Source organism: Benincasa hispida, chromosome 8 (assembly GCF_009727055.1).
Source record: "Benincasa hispida cultivar B227 chromosome 8, ASM972705v1, whole genome shotgun sequence".
Classification (NCBI taxonomy): Eukaryota; Viridiplantae; Streptophyta; class Magnoliopsida; order Cucurbitales; family Cucurbitaceae; genus Benincasa; species Benincasa hispida.
The window spans coordinates 11,819,635-11,840,201 of record NC_052356.1 but is presented as its reverse complement, the minus strand read 5'-3'; the positions used below and the strand labels follow the sequence as shown (position 1 = coordinate 11,840,201).

The window sequence follows — 20,567 nt, the reverse complement described above, 5'->3', positions numbered from 1 at the left end:
ATGATATGCATTTGAGAGACTAGATCAGTACAACCTTATTGACTAATGGTCGCAACATTGGCAATATCTTTTATGGTTCATACAATATGTTTAAAATGTCGTCCAAGAAATATCGATTTTACAAAATTTTGATATATCTGGAAACATTATTAAAAAAAATTGAGTAAATGAACATTTTGTTTTTAAACTAATTAAAATGTCTACTTGAAACAATTGATGGAAATATTTTTAAATATGTGCAGACTATTGTTTATCAAATAAGTTTACTTATTTATTTTTCTAGATTGGAAAATAACTTTGTTCTATATTCACACATTTTATATTTCAATGAAAATTTGGCATAAACAATTTCAATAACTTAAAATGTCAAATTAATATCAGATAATTGAAATCAAGTTCCTAAAAAGCCTCGTGAAAATGGAAATCGTCTATTGGGGGTCAACTTTGGGTACACCCCAAGTAAAATCACCACACTACGGCCTATAAGAAAAGTAGACTTCAGCCTTCCAGCTTGAAAAATCTTGTCTTCAAGCCAATTTCAACAAAGGCATCAAAATGTAGTCCATAAGCTTTGCATCTCTATGGAATGGGTTTAGGAGCTGCCCAAACACGAAAGACATGCTTGAAACTTTGTAAACAGTGGTACAAAGCATTGCCATAGCCATATGGAATATTGAGTTTGAATTTGGTTAGGACCAAGCAATTGCACCCGCAATTGTATGTTCATCCGTCAGAAGTCTGATTTGGAACGCCGAAGCTCTTGCAGCCAGGACAATTGTGCAAGCTCTTGCGAGTATAAATATCACAATCAAGATAGGAAATGTTGTTTGCACTTTGGGCAAGAAATACAGAAGCCTGTGTTATTACCTGTGCCTGAAATGAAAAGTACATTTGAATGAGTATTACTATTAAAAGACAACAACAATTACCATAAAAAGAAATTGAAAGCTTCCAAATATCATGTTTATTTGAGTTCTTACCAGAGTTCATGAGGCTTTTCTTGGTATCCAAAGCAAACTTTTGGTAGTTGATGTCGTGGATCATGAACTACTTTATCATAGATTTTATCAAGTAGTTAATTGGATGGAGATGATGATAAGACCTAGCCAAATGGAGTGAGGAGATAAATATGAATCCACAAATCCGAAACTTTGGTGGCAGCTTAGAAACTCGTGCTTTGCATCGAGGGCAAGTCTAGCCCCGTCCAACTTTAGCTTCCTTCTGGCATGAACATAATGCAATAGAACTCTCTGCCGCTCTTTCTGTAAAGCCATCTTGATCAAATTAGGCATTGCAGAGTCTGCCATTGCTGGGGAGGTGGGGCATGCTCCAATTACAACCTTTTGAAGTGGTACTATACACAAGGAAAGCATTTCATAAAGGTTTAGGAAACAGAACTTCCATATGTATAAATATCAAATAGAATTTTGCAATGGTAATTTTACTTTGAACTTCTGTTTCATAACTGTATTCTCTGTTAAGCTTCCTTTGTGGTCAGTTCTATTAGCTGGTCAACTAAAAAAAATAGGATAAATAGCCACTTTAATTTTTCTCATTGTGGCGAAGTCCATGATGTCCCCAAGATCACAGGAATTAAGAGCAGGGTATGAAATTAAAACTTCTCTATGCTCATATGATGAAATTTGATTTAGATAGCTGTGGACAAGTTCCATACCATTCTGCAAGGATGCTTTATCTAAGCATTCCAGTCTACCCATTAAAGCACTAACATGGGGTTCAGTACTTCTACTTCCACCAAGATCTGCTAAGCAATGAGCCACTCAACCTTTTATAGTCACCAAAACCAATATGAATGAGTGGATTTTGGTCAAAGAATTCCCTGACAAAAGCCTCAGCTAGTTTTGCCACAACAGCCATTCGACCTGGTTGAAAATCCATTTATGCAGCTGCCTGGCTGCACATGGTAGGATAAGCAAAATAAGAGATAGAAAAAGCAAAACCTCCATTCCATCACCTTCCACTCAAAATCTTCATCTCTACCGTCGTTTATAGTTTCTATGGATTGAAATCATCCTTGCTTATGACAAAACTCGAGGTAGCACATATTTCATCCACTACATGGAGGTTGGATTGGGTAGCCTAGTGGTAAATAAGGGAGTATTCCACCTAGTGGTAAATAATGGAACATCCAATCGATAAAGGGCTAAGAGATCATAGGTTCAGTCCATGTGGCTACCTACCTAGGATTTAATATCTTAGGAGTTTCCTTGACACTTAAATGTTGTAGGGTCAGATGGGTTATCCTGTGATATTAGTGGAGGAGTGTGTAAGCTGTTGGACAGTCATGGATATTTAAAAAAGACATGGAGGTTGGATTGGATGACCAGACAATCCTCTAAAATAACTGTGAAGATACTTCTTTAGATCCATTGAAACATAATCAGAGAACAAACACAAGTTGGGAAGATGACGACATTACACGACAGTACAGTTCTTGGGTCAGGTAAAAACAACAAAATTATTAATTCACCAATCCAGTTTGATGGTCATGAAAATTTTTTCAACAGAGAAACCCTGCATTTAACTTGATGAACATTGCAACAAAACCGTTTTTTCAATAAGAAGATTAGAGGCCAAGGCACATAACACAATAAATCAAACGGATGGAACATTTACAAATCTAATAATGGAGAGATGGGAGAAAAAGAGTACCCTTGAGAAGTCGATGGCAATATAGAGATATAGTGAATAAGACCTTTCTTAATTCAACCAGTGGTTGCTAAGGAAGAAAGGGAACGACGATGCCTTCGATACTGAGCATAGTGTCCTCTTGCAGGGCTTCCCACGACCCATTATCCGCACACGTTGTTTATTGTCACAATCGTCTTCTTCATTGGCTTTCACATTAAATTGCCTATTGTCGGCATTGTTCATGCTCAGTTTAAGGACTTTCTCAGGAGCTACGGTCAAGGGTTTTGAAACATGATGAAATTGATGAAGACCCAATACATAAAACAAGCTCTACACAGGGGGAAAACAGTAGATAGGTAAAAAGAATAGGGAAACGAGGCCCAATTGGTTGATACAAGGTGCGATGAAGAATGGGCAAAGAAGGAACTCAGTTGGGTTTGATTTCATTTGGTCGGATTAGAGAGTAAAGAGAAGAGAGATCGGTGGCAGCTGATTCCATGGGAGGAAAGAAGATGGTTTTGATTCGGTGTTAATTGTACTAATAAAGGTTATGTGATGAGCAGGTAACCCCTAAAATTCCCAAAATTGTCGTCGGTCTGTTATTTTTCCTTTTTAGTTTGCAGAATTAGGTCACTCAGGGCTGGTTTCTTTTTAATTTGCAGCATGCCTCAGCCTCACCTTCTGGTTAAAACACATATGAATATGTGTTTTATAAGAAAAAAACCTAAAGCCCATATGGGCCCAGGCCCAAATTAAGAAACCTTCGATTTGACCACTTCTTCAAATTGACTATGGTCAAAATTACATATTGTGTGTGTGTGCACCCAAGTCTGCAGGTAAATAAGTTGAAGAGACCATTCAGTCGTAACCGAACCGACTGAGATCACCCCACAGCCGCTAAAGGTCATACCTCCTTCTCACTCGATTTGTACGAGTCAATGTCACTTCGTGCACCATAAAAACCACCCCCAATTTATACGACATTCATCATTCAGCAAAGTTGCATTGTGCTTTTTAGTACAATTCACTAGAGTGATACTCTTTTTCGGTTGATGGACCGAGAATCTTCCCCTTCCATTCCGCCTTTCTTCGCTGTGTGAATAACCAGGAGCGGTCTGATCAAATAAGGGGTCAACGCATCAGTGGTCGGGAAAAAATTCATTCATAGTTGAGGCTCCGAACACATGAGATGACTTGAACTGACCTTCTGTTATGCATGTGCATGTGTGTGCGAGAACTTTAGTTAAAGAAAAAAATTTCACTTCCATATATATTGAGCTCTAACTTGATTGTTGTTATTGTCAAAAAGAAAAAAAAATTGTTATTATCAATATTTAAGTAGAATCTCTAATTTGAAACATAGTAAATAACTGGTGCGTGTGCGTGCGCGTACGTGCAGGTGTGTGAAAGAAAAAACAACCTGTAACGCCCTTCCAAAGCTCTCACATTTTCTATAATCTTTTCCATTTTTAGTTTATTAACTTTTGGGCGAATTATATATCAATTTCTTCGTTTTCCCCTCTTTTTGTTCATCTACATCTTACATTTGGTTGATTTTAAGTATATGTTTAGCCTTTTGGATTGAACCATGGAGTTTGGCAACGCCATCCCATTGGTCGACTAGATTCTCATCGTGAGTATGGAGGTTAGTCAATCTTGTAAACATTGTGAGACTTTGGGCTGATTATGAATGATTTTTTTGAGTTATTTGTCTTTTAATACTTGCCGTGATTATGAACGTATTTGTTTGATTACATTGAAGCCTTAATCACCCATGCAAATTTGCTAAGCATGATTTTTTTTTTTTTATAGGAAACGGATATGTATATTTGATTATCCAAGATTACTGAATAATACCCTTCCAATTTTGTTAAGCATGATCTTAGTGATCCATAATTGTCATTTAATTCGAGCTTCATGTTAGTAGTGTGCAGGTTGCTGCATGTGTGTGTTGTTTAGGCTTTTCTTAGATTTTATAGTTTGAATCATAGGTCTTAAAATTTAAGACGTCAAAATTAGAGTATCTCAATCAATCAACTTAATGTAAATATTTGTATGAACTGTTTCTCATGCCCCAATTTATGAGCTTAAACTATTGTATTATCAATATTTTCATCATTCAACTTCCCATGCAACTAATATTATCTGTTTTAAGTTTTGACATGTTCAAATAGGCTTTATTACCTAAAAAGTATAGAAGAGAAAGTATGTGAAAAGATAAGTTTATAAAAGTGATTGTAAAAGTGGAATGTAGGAGTCTGCAGCATGATAAAAACTACTTCTTAGAGTTTGTTTAAAAAAGGGCAAAAATGATAGATCTATGATAATAGATGTCTTATCTACTCAGCTAGTTACTTGAACTATGCTCAAAAGATTGGTTGCAACCACTAACATGACAAAGCTAAAAACATTTCACAAAACTACTATTTCTTTTTTTAAAAAAAGAGCATAAAAAATCAAAATATCAGTAGAAGTTGATAACAATAACTCCCTCTTTACAACATTCAACAATCAATCGGGAAAATCAAAATCCCAAAAGACTCCATTATCTTTCGAATTGGAAGAAAGACTCCTCGAAAAATTCTCAAAACCAGCTATAACACAAACTAGGAGTATTCGTGGGTTGAGTTGGGTTGGGTTAAAGGACTTTTTAGACCAAACCCAATTGTTTAGGTTGTAAATTTCTTCAACCCAAATAACCTTCATTAAAAAATGAACCCAATCTAACCCAACTATGAAACATGTAGGTTGGGTTGGTTCGGATTACATGGGTCATTTATTAAATTTTTGTTATAAAAGGAAGTAAAATGTTAATACGTAAAAATTCAATATAACTATTTTCATATATGAATTAAGATTAACAACTCAATTTCAATTTATATAATGTATAATCTTTTTTCAAAGTGCAAAAACAACTATTTTTAAGAGTTGTTGAAGAATAAATTACCAAAAGAATTGATGAAATTAAAGAAAACTAAAATAAATATATGTATATCTAATTGTACATAAGCAAAAAAAAAAAAAATACATTTTAAAGTTAATAATAAGTTTGGGTTGGTTTGGGTTATTTCAGGCTGATGAAGTGCTTGCATGCTGAAGAGTGATAAAACACTCGGAATTAAAGTGGAAGAGGTAGTGCTTTGAGCTGAAGAAAGAGTTTGGAGGGTATGGATATTTCATCAGGTTCGTTGATGACTATTCTAGGTATGGGCATATTTACCTAATGCACCAGAAGTCTAAAACATTTGAAAAGTTCAAAGAATATAAGGTTGAGGTTGAAAACCAATTATGTAAAAAGATTAAAATACTTCGATCAGATCAGGGTGGTGAGTATATGGACTTAGAGTTCCAGAACTATTTTATAAAACATGGAATCAGCCCCTGGTACACCTCAGCAAAACGGTGTGGCAAAAAGGAGAAACAGAACCTTGTTGGACATGATTCGTTCCATGATGAGTTATACCCAGTTACCAAATTCTTTCTGGGGACACGCAATTGAAACTGCAGTGTACATTTTGAACATGTTTCCCTCGAAAAATGTTTTTGAAATACCTTATGAACTCTTGAGAGGATTTAAAGAAAGTTTACACCATTTCAGAATTTAGGGTTATCCAGAACATGTGTTGGTGCGAAATCCTAAAAAGTTGGAATGTCGTTCAAAAGTATGCCTATTTGTAGGTTACCCAAAAAAAAACGAAAGGTGGTTTCTTTTACGATCCTCAGGAAGACAAAGTATTTGTATCAACAAATGCAACTTTCCTGGAGGAAGACCACATAAAGAATCATCAACCTCGCAAGCTAGTAATAGTAGAAATGTCCAGAAAAACGACAAATACATCAATAAGAGTTGTTGACAGAAAAGGTCCATCAACAAGAGTTGTTGATGAAACTGGTACTTCAATCCGAATGCCTCGTCGTAGTGGGAGGGTTATGTGACAACGGGCAGAAATGCACGTTATTACAGTGCTAAGTTATTAAACCATGAAGGTTTGCGTTGATAAAATATATAGAATTGCGTCTAAAAAGCATTAAGTTCATAATATTGCGGTTGCATGCGCCCATCGCATGAAAACAGTTAACTTATGTATTTTTGTGCAGAAATGCGTTGACGCAAGGCGAAAAATACGATCACAAGAAATCAACGGTTGAATGCAGTGCTACCACAAAGTTTTGCGGTGATTTGTGCTCGCAAATATCTGCTCAAGAAGGATTGCCACATAGAGCTGACGCAACTTGGTGGGCGCATCTGGGTGAAAAACATAATAAATCACGATGGGATAGAAAGCTGATGACGGTCGAGTCCGAATTAAGTTGACAAGTCGCTAACGAACTACTGTAGCAAGTACACTCAACTTTTCGGTGAAAAATATTCGGCGCATCAGACAGAAAATTAATGCCATCCCATCAGTGCAATCATGAGAGAGAAGACGCCTTTCACCCCGAAGCTCTATAAATACTGAAGGCAACCTTCAGTAAAAGAGTTCAGATAGTTAGATAATTTTCCTTAGAGAGAAGTAGCCTTATTCATAGTTTTCCTTTCTACTTAGAAGGCGGAGCGAGAGAAGGGAAGAGACACCAGAACATCGCTCTGATCAGCTCGAGAGAGAATCCAGAGGCGTGAAAAAGCAGAGAGAGGGTCGACTCTCACGAGAGCGAGACTATCTTTTGAACAGAGTAGAGAAGAACAGTGTAAAAAGCCTTGGGAAGCAAGAGATTGCTACCAGGCTCTTTATTCTCATTTCGCATTGTTATTTTGTATTTCAACTCTATATCTATAAAATGGAACTTGCTTATCTACATCTGTTCACTCTCTTAAAAGCACGCATGATTAGCTAAACTTATCGAATGGTTGAGAAGAACTAAGCTAACATGACCTAGGATCTTCATTGCATGCGATTATCTTGTCTTATGCTGCGCCCAACATCCCTTTAGAGCTACTCGAGAGAGAGTCTAAAAAAAAAACCTAAGACTTGAGAGAGCTAGGATAGAATCTAGACTCGAGAGAGCGAGATTAGATATGCATAAACGAGAGATAGGGACTTAGAGATAAGCTCTGTTTGCCAACATGCATCGCATGCATCCTAGAGATAGGTTATGATATTATGTGGTCGCCTTATTTGTGTGTGTGTCATTTTTCATCGCATAAATAAGAATAGAGGCTTATGTGTAGGTCCTATAGACTTATCGCATATATCGCATGCGTTCTAGAATTAAAAGCTGTAGCATTTGTGTTGAAAGATGACTTACTATTGTATATGTGTGTTGCATGATCACATAGCATGAACGCATCCTAGGAAGTGTTAGCTGAACCCCTTCTCAACCCGTTCCCCACATATTCATCGCATCTTCCGTATTATCAACTCTTTTCGTAACTCCGCCGCATACATTTATTTTATACCGCAAACAACAACCTAAAACAACTCTTTGATTTATTGGTTACCGCAAAGTCTTCTTAAAAATTATCACCGCATACCGTTTTTCCAAGTCCCTGAGTTTGACCCTGGACTTACCAGGAAACTCAGTAGAATTTATACTTGGGTTCTGCTGTTGCACAACGCATTTCCATCACCGCATTTCATTCCATTATTTTATAACATAAAATAACGCATCATTATGCAACAACTTGATCGATACATGGGTTTAATTGAAATTTAAGTTATCATACCAGATGATGGCTTAGAGGATCCATTGACTTTTAAACAAGAATGATGTGAATAAAGACCAATGGATTAAAGCCATGGACCTTGAAATGGAATTTATGTATTTCAATAATGTCTGGGATCTAATAGATAAACCTGGAGGGGTAAAATCCATCGATTGCAAATGGATCTACAAGAGAAAACGAGACCAAGCTGGTAAGGTATAGACCTACAAAGCTAGACTAGTGGCAAAAGGGTTTATCCAAAGAGAGGGGGTAGACTATGAAGAAACCTTCTCTCTTGTTGCCATGATAAAGTCAATTAGAATACTCTTGTCCATAGCTGCATTTTATGATTATGAAATATGGAAAATGGATATCAAGACAACCTTTCTGAATGGCTATCTTGAAGAGAGTATCTATATGTCTCAAACCAGAAGGGTTTATTGAACAGGGTCAAGAGCAAAAGGTTTGCAAGCTTAATCGATCCATTTATGGGTTGAAACAAGCATCTAGATCCATGAATATGAGATTTGACACTGCGATCAAAGCTTATGGCTTTGAATAAAATGTTGACGAACCTTGTGTTTACAAGAAAATCGTTAACGAAATTGTCGCTTTTCTGGTGTTGTATGTTGTTGATATTCTACTCATTGGAAATGAAGTAGAATTTCTAGCTGACATTAAGAGATGACTGGCTATGAAATCCCAAATGAAAGATTTGGGAGAAGCACAGTATGTTCTCGGAATCCAAATAGTTTGAAACCGTAAGAACAAAACTTTAGCACTATCTCAAGCATCTTATATAGACAAAATGTTGTTTAGATATAAAATGCAAAATTCCAAGAAATGAACGTTGCCTTTCAGACATGGAATTCATCTGTCTAAGGAACAAAGTCCTAAGACACCTAAAGAGGTTGAGGATATGAAACAAATTTCATATGCATCAGCAGTAGGGAGTTTATGTATGCTATTTTGTGTACACGTCACGATATATGCTATGCAGTTGGAATAGTTAGCAGGTTTTAGTCCAATCCTGGATATGATCATTGGATTTTCATTAAGAACATTCTCAAGTATCTTCGGATAACGAGAAATTATATGCTTGTTTATGGTGCTGAGGATCTGATCCTTATTGGATACATTGATTCTGACTTCCAAACTGATATTGATTTAAGGAAATCAACTTCGGGGTCAGTATTCACTCTGAATGGAGGAGCAATTGTGTGGAGAAACATCAAGCAAAGTTGTATTGCTGACTCCACAATGGAAGTTGAGTATGTAGCTTCAAGTGAAGCAGCAAAAGAAGCAGTATGGCTCATAAAGTTCCTAATGGATTTGGAAGTAGTTCCAAATATGCACATGTCATTTACCCTGTATTGTGATAACAGTGGAGCAGTTGTAAATTCAAAGGAACTTCGAAACCATAAACGAGGAAAGCATATCGAGTGGAAGTACCATCTCATCAGGGAGATTGTACATAGAGGAGACGTGATCGTCATGCAGATAGCCTCACAAGACAACTTAGTTGATCCATTTACGAAGGCCCTCTCGGCTAAAGTGTTTGAGGGTCACCTAGTAGAACTGGGTCTACGAGATATTTGTCACTAGGGCAAGTGGGAGAATTTATGGGTATCTGATGCCCTAGTTTATTGTATTTATACCTTTTATTCTCTCAGTATAACTCAACATTGTATATATTTGTATATATTGATCCACTGGAATTTTAGTCCAAGTGGAAGTATTGTTGGGTTGTGTGTCCTAAAACTCGCAGTTTGTAAACTTAAACACATTCTATTATCAATAAAGATATTATTCAAACATTTCTTCAATAAAGTTGTAATTGAATCTTTAAATTGCATTCATAAAGTCTAAATCCAATAAACTAAGATTCATGGCTATTATATGAATAATTGAACTTTATGTAGAGATATAAAGATGGATCAAGTTCGAGTAAATAACTAAAACGGTCTATAGTATATGATTAAGGTTGGGTACCTTATTTTGGTAACACTATTGGATGCGGCCTACTCTGTAGTTGTTACAAATTGTTGTAAAGATACTACAAGCGAAGTGATCCAGATTCGTTCATGTATTGACATGAGGAGTGGGGGTGTCCTATGCAATGAGTTTGCATAAGATCGGACCAAGAAATAAGTCACCCTTACTTTAAAACGTTGTTTACTATTTAAGACTGACTATTTTGCTTAGATGACCTAGGTAACTCGATCTTATTTCTGAGCTAACTATGAACTCCTGTTTATTCAAGATTATCCTTAAATTTGCATAGGTGAGGGTTGACTCAACAACGTTGGCTCAATAAGCCTCCCATTTCAGGGGTAAGACTGGGTAGATAACTGGGGACATAGGGTGCAAGATGGAATTCACGCCTACCCGATTTAGGGATAGAAGAAAGGTTGTTCTCTTAAGTACTATATCCATGTCTTAAACAAGGGGCCTCACCCTCTCACTGGCTCGAGAGAGATTCGATTTAGTGATTAGATCATAAACCAATTGTTCATTAGATGATCAATTGGAACTTAAGCAACAAGACGTAATATCGGGGGTAAAACAATATATTGACCCAACCGTTATTACGAACAACCTGTGAAGGGTCGACTTACTAGTTATGGTTAAATCATGTGGACACAAATACATCCACAGTGAGAATAGTGAAACTATCGAGCTATAGTGGTGTGACTCCATAGTTAATGAATACTGATTAATTCGGTCTAAAGAGTTTTAGCCAATTAATCTTAATTGTTGGGGTTGATGCCCTAAAGTTTCGTGTCCTGTAGTTTGTAAACAATTTGTACGAACACTTGTGATGTATAATATATGATATTTTACTTCACTTTTTGATTTTGCTCAATTGTTTGTTTATTTGCTTTACTACAAACCAATAAACCTAAAATCCCTGGTTATCTGTATGAACTTAAGCATGTATGTGGTGACATACATGTGGATCATGTCTTAAGTGATAACCAAAATGGCCTTATAGTATATGGATATAGGAGGAAAACATTATCTTGGTAATGTTACAGATGCGACCCGTTTTGTGGAATGGTCACAAGTGTTGTGACTTGTCACAGATGATCTGATCCTGATCATTCGTATAAGAGACATGTGAGTGGGGGCATCCTATACAAAGAGATTGTATAAGACCCGACCACGAAGTGTTAACTTCTCGTTATATAACACCGTTCATGACAGAGACTTCACTTCACTAGGATGACCATAGGTAAGATGAAATTCACTCATTCCTCAAAGTAGGGACAAGTAGATAGATAGCTCCCTTAAGGGCTGATTCTAGGGCTTGAAGGATGTGGCGCCACACACCTTCTCTTGACCCGAGAGGTGTTCACACATAGTTGAACTATGTTGTATTGTTCATTAGAGGAATCCGTGGTATTTAAGAAGTGAGATATAATTATAGGGGCAAAATGGTAAATTGGCCCAGCTGTAGTTACGAGCGTCTATGAAGGGTCATCGTACTCATGATTGGTTATATCCGATGGACACAGAAATATATCTGTGGTAAGAAGAGTTCAGATGTTGGTCTTTAGTGGAATGCTTGGCAATTAACGGATGGTGGATCTTGTGGCTAAAAAGTTTAGTTAGCTATTCACGTACCGTTGGAGCTTCGAACCACAGGTCTATAAGGTCCCCTTAGTATCTTGGATAAAGTCGAGAATCAGTTTTGGGTCAGTTTAAAATGTTTAAATTGACAAGAGAAAGTTCGATTATATATGATATAATTGAACTGATTATATATGATATAATTGACTAAATGTATGAGATATATTATTTAGGAGGAAATTAGATATAAATATGATTTATATCAAATAAAGAAGAAATTACTATAGTAGATATGTGATATCAAACTATAGGTTAAGAATATAATATGATTATATTCATTATTTATTTAAATAGGCGGTTATGAGATAATTGGTCGAGAATTTCTCCTAAAGCGTGTGAAAGTGGGAAGATTGATTTCGGTTATTGTAACTGAAGAATAAAATGAAAAATGTTTTCATTTTGGAAAAACGGAGTTCGAAAATTCGCTCATGGTATGGAAACTTCACGATTGCTTAGTTGAAAGCCTATGCGATAGCGCCCATCGCTTAAACGATCGCACACCCGCGCACTAAACGATCACACGCGATTTCTAAACGATCGCTCACCTTTTCTAAACGATTGCTTAGCGCACCGAGCTTTTCTAAACGACCGCTTAGTAAAACCTACACGATTGTGTACCTTTCTCTAAATGACAAGTACCTGACTATATGATAGTCACCTACTATCTCCCACTTGCTTATTCGTTCTACACGATCGTCCTTTCCTTCTTCCTCTACCAATTCCATCAAAGTCCATTATTTGGATTCTCACTCCGAGAATTCCAAGGGCTTCAAGTGATGGTGTCGTCACAGATTGCTGTTTGTTCGTGCATTGCCATTCGTGTATACGACCGTAGAGGGGTTGCTTCCGCTGGATTGAGTTCCAGTGAAGACAGTCTTCAATTGGTACGTTTACTCAACCTGTTGTATTTTAATTGTTAAAGCATGCCTATAATTAGTGTTAAAATGCATACTTGTTTGTTAGAATGTGTGTGTGGTAATTTGGTCACAATAAAGTAGGAAAGATCCAACCCCCCTCATCGATACTCTTGTTTAAGAGTTCCTTCAATTGGTATCAGAGCCAGGTTACTGATATTCCAATTTCATTGATGCAACGAATTGCATAGACATTTGCGATGGGTGCATATCTGCTCTCTATTTAATTGTTAAATTGTTTGTGGATGTGCAGTTAATGGAGTTTTCTGAGATGTAACCTCAGTTTGATTAATTCTTTTATATTTTCGGTTAATTGTAAAGGCCCCTGCGTTTTTGGGCATAATTAATTGATGTTGAGTATGTAATTCAAAGTCAGTTTGAGTCTTGAGTCGTTCGTGAAGAAGTCCGGAGCAAGAGTTGCTGTTCTTCGAGGAATAAGATGATCAAGGGTTGATCGGGTCGTGTAAACGATGGGGTAAGCGATTGCTGAGTATTAGATGGTCGAGTGTCGTTTAACGCGCACGCGCACACTAGACGATCGTTTAGCTCAACAAACTTTATCGCTTAGTAACTGACTAAACGATCGCGGAGTAACACATGGTAAATCATTTACCTTTCGCCGTGTTAAACGATCGCCTAGACGATCAGGCTTCGCAGCCTCGTTGTCGTCTAAGCAATCGTTTAGCTTTTGCGCTATCGTCTAGTGTGCGTTAAGCGATCGTTTACCTGCGGCGTTTACTAAGCGATGGAGTTCTCCTGGCTGTTCAAAACCCGGTTCGCCTGTGAATCGGTTTGCTCGGTGAAAATGTAATAGATAGAGTTATTTCATTCCGGTTTTGTAAAGGTTCATCCCGGTCCATTAATCCTTGGTTTATTACATGAGATGTATGGTTATTTATATGTCATATGGTATGCACATATAGTAAATCCCACCTTAGGTTATGCATTGGTCATGCATCATATCTTTATTGTAAATGTTATAATTTAGAGAAGCATGATTTAATTATGTAAGAGCATGCTCATACATCATATAATATAAGAGTTATATCTATGCATGCATAAAAGACATTGACATGCATCATCTTTATATTATAATTGTTATAGTATAAGGATGTATGGAAAGCATGTTTGCTTGGTTATTACACATATATAAAAATTATGTATAGTAATGACCAAACATTGCATAAAGCATGACACATAGGTTTCTTTATAAGTATTATGAACACCTAGTTATGCGCAATGTGTTTTAGTTGTTTCTTTTTAAGGGTTAAAGAGAAATTAGAACTAAAAGCAATAAGAAAGACATGCATGCTAACTTAGGTTTAATTCATGGTTTTAAAATGTTTAAAACTTGGATAACATAGGCCTAAGATCACGGTTCTAATTTGATTAGCAACCCTTAGGCTTTAATCTTTTAATCAGTTTAATAGAATTAAATTGACTAATAAAAGGTTAAAGTGTAGCAAATCTATCTATAAGGGACCTTTTGTCTAAGGCAGGTTTTGTCTAGGTTGGGGTATTTAAGTTGATGGGAACGTAACACCCTTACCTAGGAACCTACCTGGAAAGGTGAATTAGATAGATTTGATGCATGCATGCAAGTTAAGGACAGTCCATTAAAGTGTTTAAATGTGACTACTTGAACTTGTTCATATTTCATAGACAAAAGTTGTTTATGGGCGGACTTAAAAAGATGACTTAGACTAAAATCAGTAGCCGGATTGTCTAGGTTAACCCCTAGGTAAAACATTCAGTGGGAGGTACTTGAGACATATGATGCTTCACTTAAACCTTTGACGTTTCTCTTACATAGTCCACACCGTGAGATCTACCCTTGACCTCATGGAACCCTGAGAATGTCCCCCTAAAGGATGGTGTTTAGGTAGGTCAATATCAAGGTGGATAGAGAGAGTGTTCATACTAAGTGGGAGCGGGAAGTGCGACAGCATATCCCTCGGTCTCCTTCGTTGGATTGAATAAAGTTACTGCACATCGCCTTGAGGCACCCTAGGAGTGTCCTTCTATAGGATGACAGTTTTGTCCGTTTCTTTATTTGATTTCCTATAAGAGGACAAGGTTACTTAGTCTCTTGTCCTAATCTGCTTCTTCCCTATGGTGGGCTCATTAGGGCGGGACTCTAGCGCCGAAAGCGAGGGGTCACACTTACGCGGAATTGTTAAAGGTTAACAGTTCTGGACCAAATAAATGGTGGCTGTTAGGTTCAGTTCCAAGAATTAGTTCTGCCTAATGGTTGAGAATGTCTCATCCCAGTGAAAGGGCATTTGATCACCCCATCGGTGATGTTTGTTCTGCCTCGCTAGGGCATCATTGCAAAATAGAAGTCTTACACTTAGGGTACTTGAAACTGTTTTGAAAAATTAATTGGTTAAAATGTGGTTAGCAAAATCTAATAAAAGTTTTGTTCGTTTTTTAGCAACAATCTTTTGAAAATGGCCACATCCACATTAGCTTTGCTTAGCGCCGAGAAATTAACTGACGATAACATTTCAACATGGAAACGTATGATTACGACGATACTAATTATCAAAGATCTCATGTTTTCCCTTACAGAGGTTTTTCCTCCTATTCCAGCTCCGAATGCCCCTCGAAATGTTCGAGAGACATACGAGCGGTGGACACGGGTGAATGAGAAGGCTCGAGCCTATATCTTGGTAAGTCTTAATGAAGTCTTGGCCAAGAAGCATGAGCCCATGGTCTCAGCACGTGAGATCATGGAGTCCCTGCGGGGAATGTTTGGACAACCGTCTGAACAGCTCCAACATGAGGATTTTAAGTATATATTCAACTCCAAAATGCAAGAAGGTAAGTCTGTTCGTGAACATGTGCTTAACATGATGATCCACTTCAATATGACGGAGTTGAATGAGTTTACAATCGATGAGGGCAGCCAAGTTAGCATAATCCTGCATTCTTTGTCAGAGAGCTTCCTGCACTTTGTTAGTAATGTGATTCTTAACAAAGTGAAATATAACCTTGCAACTCTCCTCAACAAATTGCAGACCTAGCAATCTTTATTGAATAGTAAGGAGAGGAAAATGTTGCTTCATCTTCCAGGACGTTCCATAGAGGTTCGACCTTAGGAACAAAGTCTGCATCTTCTACTTCTAACTTTGCAAAGGGGAAGAAGAATAACAGTGGTAAGGGAAAAAGGAAGTCGCCTGCTAACCCGCCGCCTGTCGCCCTAAGAAGGCGTCCACCGCGAGTTGAAAAGGGAAAATGTTTCCACTGCAACCAGAATAGACAGTGGACGAGGAATTGTCCTTGCTGGCTGAAGGAAAGGAAGGCCACCAAGGCTAAGGCCAAGACTGATAAAGGTAAATATGATTTACTTGTACTTGAAACTTGCTTAGTGGATAATGATAATTCAGCCTGGATAATTAATTCGGGCGCCACTAATCACGTTTGTTCTTCTTTTCAGGGGATTAGATCTTGGCGACAGTTGGAGGCTGGTGAGATGACGATGCGAGTAGGCAACAGGCACGTCGTCTCAGCTATGGCAGTGGGAGGGATCCAGTTATCTTTACATAATAGGTTTCTAGTTTTAAATGATGTATATATTGTTCCTGAACTTAAGAGGAACCTTATTTCTGTAAAGTACTTGCTAAAATGTAAATACACTATTTCTTTTAATATGGATAAAGTATTTATTCATAAAGATGGTGTTAATATTTATACAGCCTATCTGAAAAATAATTTGTATGTGCTAAGGCCATTAGCCATTAGTTCCCTCCATAACACAGAATTGTTTAAAACTGTCGTAACTCAAATTAAACGTCAACGAATTTCTCCAAAAGAAAATGCCCAACTTTGGCACCTTCGATTAGGGCACATCAATCTCAATAGGATTGAGAGATTGGTGAAGAATGGACGTCTAAGTGAGTTAGAAGAAAATTCTTTACCGATGTGTGAATCTTGCTTTGAGGGTAAGATGACTAAACGACCCTTTACTAGAAAAGGTTATCGAGCCAAAGAGCCTCTTGAGTTAGTACATTCTGACCTTTGTGGTTCGATGAATGTGTGAGCCTGAGGTGGCTATGAGTATTTTATTAGTTTTGCTGATGATTACTCTAGGTATGGGTATGTTTATCTTATGCAACGGAAGTCTGAATCCTTTGAAAAATTCAAAGAGTTCAAAGCTGAAGTTGAAAACACATTGGATAGACAGATTAAAACACTTCGATCGGATCGAGGTGGAGAGTTTTTGGACTCGCAATTCCATGACTATTTGATAGAACATGGAATCGTTTCCTAACTCTCAGCGCCAGGTACACCTTAGCAAAATGGTGTAGCAGAGAGGAGAAATAAAACCTTGTTGGACATGGTTCGTTCGATGATGAGTTACGCTTCCTTATCAGACTCGTTTTGGGGTTTCGCAGTGGAGATTGCGGTATATATACTCAACTGTGTTCACTCCAAGAGTGTTGCAAGAACACCTCTAGAGTTGTGAAATGGGCATAAAACTAGTTTACGTCACTTCCGCATTTAGGGTTGCCTGCACATGTGCTTGAGGCAAATCCCAAGAAGTTGGAACCACGGTCAAGGTTATGCCTCTTTGTAGGCTACCCCAAAGGTACACGTGGGGGTTATTTTTATGATCCATCGGAAAATAGGGTGTTTGTTTCCACAAACGCTACTTTGCTGAAAGAGGATCACATTAGGGAGCACAGTCCACGAAGTAAAGTCGTGTTGAGTGAGCTTTCCAATGAAACTATTGAAACTTCAACAAGGGTAGGTCGGTTCCACCTCAAGAGTTGAGGGAACCTCGACGTAGTGGAAGGGTTGCGAACCCACTCGTTCGTTATTTGGGTTTTACGAAAATCCTTGCTATGGTAGCAGATGACGACGTTGAGGATCCATTGTCTTATCAGAAGGCAATGGAGGATGTAGATCAGGATGAATGGGTCAAGGCCATGGATCTCGAGATGGAGTCGATGTACTTTAACTCAGTATGGGATCTTGTAGATCAGCCTGATGGGATAAGACCTATAGGTTGTAAATGGATCTACAAGCGCAAATGGGGTGCTGATGGGAAGGTGCAAACCTTCAAGGCTCGACTTGTGGCAAAGGGTTATACCCAGGTATAGGGAGTTGACTATGAGGAAACTTTCTCGCCTGTGCCATGTTGAAGTTGATCCGCATCCTCCTGTCCATTGCAGCTTATTATAATTATGAGATCTGGCAAATGGACGTCAAGATGACATTTCTGAATAGAAATCTTGAGGAGACCATTTATATGGTGCAACCCGAGGGAGTCATAGCCCAAGGTCAAGAGAAAAAAGTTTGCAAGCTGAATTGGTCCATTTATGGGTTGAAACAGGCGTCTTAATCTTGGAACATACGGTTTGATACTACGATCTAGTTGTATGGCTTTGACCAGAACGTTAATGAACCTTGTGTCTATAAGAAGATCATCAACACTTCAGTAGTATTCTTAGTATTGTATGTGGACGATATACTACTCATTGGGAATGATATAGGTCTACTGACTGCAGTTAAGAATTGGCCAGCGACCCAATTCCAAATGAAAGATTTGGGAGAGGCTCAGTTTTTTCTAGGTATACAGATCTTTCGGGATCGTAAGAACAAAGTGCTAGCACTGTCTCAGGCATTATACATTGACAAGATACTGCTCAAGTACTCGATGCAGGACTTCAAGAAGGGCCTATTTCCTTTCAGGCATGGAGTCACTTTGTTTAAGGCCATGTGTCCTAAGACGCCTCAAGGTTGAGGAGATGAGATGGGTCCTATATACGTCTGCTGTTGGCAGTTTGATGTACGCGATGCTCTGTACTAGACCAGACATCTGCTATGCTGTGGGCATAGTCAGTAGGTATCAGTCTAACCCAGGCCAGGGTCACTGGACCGCAGTGAAGAATATCCTTAAGTATCTTCGGAGAATGAGGGACTACATGCTCGTGTATGGATCTAAGGATTTGATCCTTACTGGATACACGGATTCTGACTTTCAGACTGATAGGGACTATCACAAGTCCACTTCAGGGTTAGTCTTTACTCTTAACAGAGGAGCTGTAGTGTGACGAAGCATTAAGAAAGGGTGCACTGCGGACTCCACTATGGAGGTGGAGTATGTAGTGGCTTACGAAGCTGCTAAGGAGGTCGTTTGACTCAGGAAGTTCTTGACAGAACTGGAAGTTTTTCCAGATATATCTAGGCCCATTACCCTCTATTGTGATAATAGTGGGCAGTGGCGAACTTCAAGGAGCCTAAGAGTCACATGCACGACAAACGTATAGAGCGAAAGTATCATCCGGTCTGTGAGATAGTGCATCGAGGGGACGTGATTGTCACGAAGATCGCTTCGGAGCACAATGTTGCTGACTCGTTTATGAAGGCTCTCAGGGCTACAGTGTTTGAGGGTCACCTACGGAGCATGGGTCTACAGGATCACTCACGGCTGGACTAGGGCAAGTGGGAGATTTTCTTGGACTGGGCTTTTATGCCCTAGTTTATTACTTTGTACTATGTTTTTTTTGTACACCCCACTTCGCTTTAGGACAAGTGGGAGATTGTTGAGGTTGATGCCCTAAAGTCTCGTGTCCTATAGTTTGTAAACAATTTGTACGAACGCTTGTGATGTATATTATATGATATTTTACTTCACTTATATAACACCGTTCATGATAGAGACTTCACTTCACTAGGATGACCATAGGTAACATGATCTCAATCCTGAGTGAGTTGGGAACTCTTGCCTTTGAGGGCGGTTCTTCTTTGATTTGCATGGGTGGCGAGTGGCCAGGTCGCCGACTCAATCCTACGCACTTTGGGGATTCGTTTTGATTTGGGAAGCCTGGAACTCAACTATATAAGAAGTGAATTCACTCCTTCCCCAAAGTAGGGGCATGTAGATAGATAGCTCCCTTAAGCGCTGATTCCAAGGCTTGAACAATGTGGTGTTACACACCTTCTCTTGGCCCGAGAGGTGTTCACACATAGTTGAACTATGTTGTATTGTTCATTAGAGAAATCAGTGGTACTTAAGGAGTGAGATATAACTACAGAGGCAAAACGGTAAATTTGGCCCAGCTGTATTTATGAGCGTCTATGAAGGGTCATCGTACTCATGATTGGTTATATCCGATGGACACAGAAATATATTTGTGGTCAGAAGAGTTCAGCTGTTGGTTTTTATTGGAATGTCTGGGAGTTAACGGATGGTGGATCTCGTGGCTAAAGAGTTTAGTCAACTATTCACGTATGGTTGGAGCTTCGAACCACAGGTCTATAAGGTCCCCTTGGTAGCTTGGATAAAGTCGAGAATCAGTTTTTGGGTCAGTTTGAAATGTTTAAATTGACAAGAGGAAGTTCGATTATATATGATATAATTGAACTGGTTAATTATATATGATATAATTGACTAAATGTATGAGATATATTATTTAGGAGGAAAGTAGATATAAATATGATTTATATCAAATAGAGGAGAAATTGCTATAGTAGATATGTGATATCAAACTATATGTTAAGAATATAATATGATTATATTCATTATTTATTTAAATAGACGGTTATGAGATAATTGGCCGAGAATTTCTCCTAAATCGTGTGAAAATGGAAAGATTGATTTCGGTTATTGTAACTGAAGAATAAAATGAAAAATGTTTTCATTTTGAAAAAAAAGAGTTCGAAAATTCGCTCACGGTGTGGAAACTTCACGATCGCTTAGTTGAGAGCCTATGCTA

General features: G+C 38.1%; 1 pseudogene; it reads right to left on the bottom strand.

The window, feature by feature from the left end:
* Positions 1 to 296: 296 nt before the first annotated feature.
* LOC120083922 lies at positions 297 to 1,899 on the bottom strand (annotated as a pseudogene).
* Between the last annotated feature and the right edge of the window lie 18,668 nt (positions 1,900 to 20,567).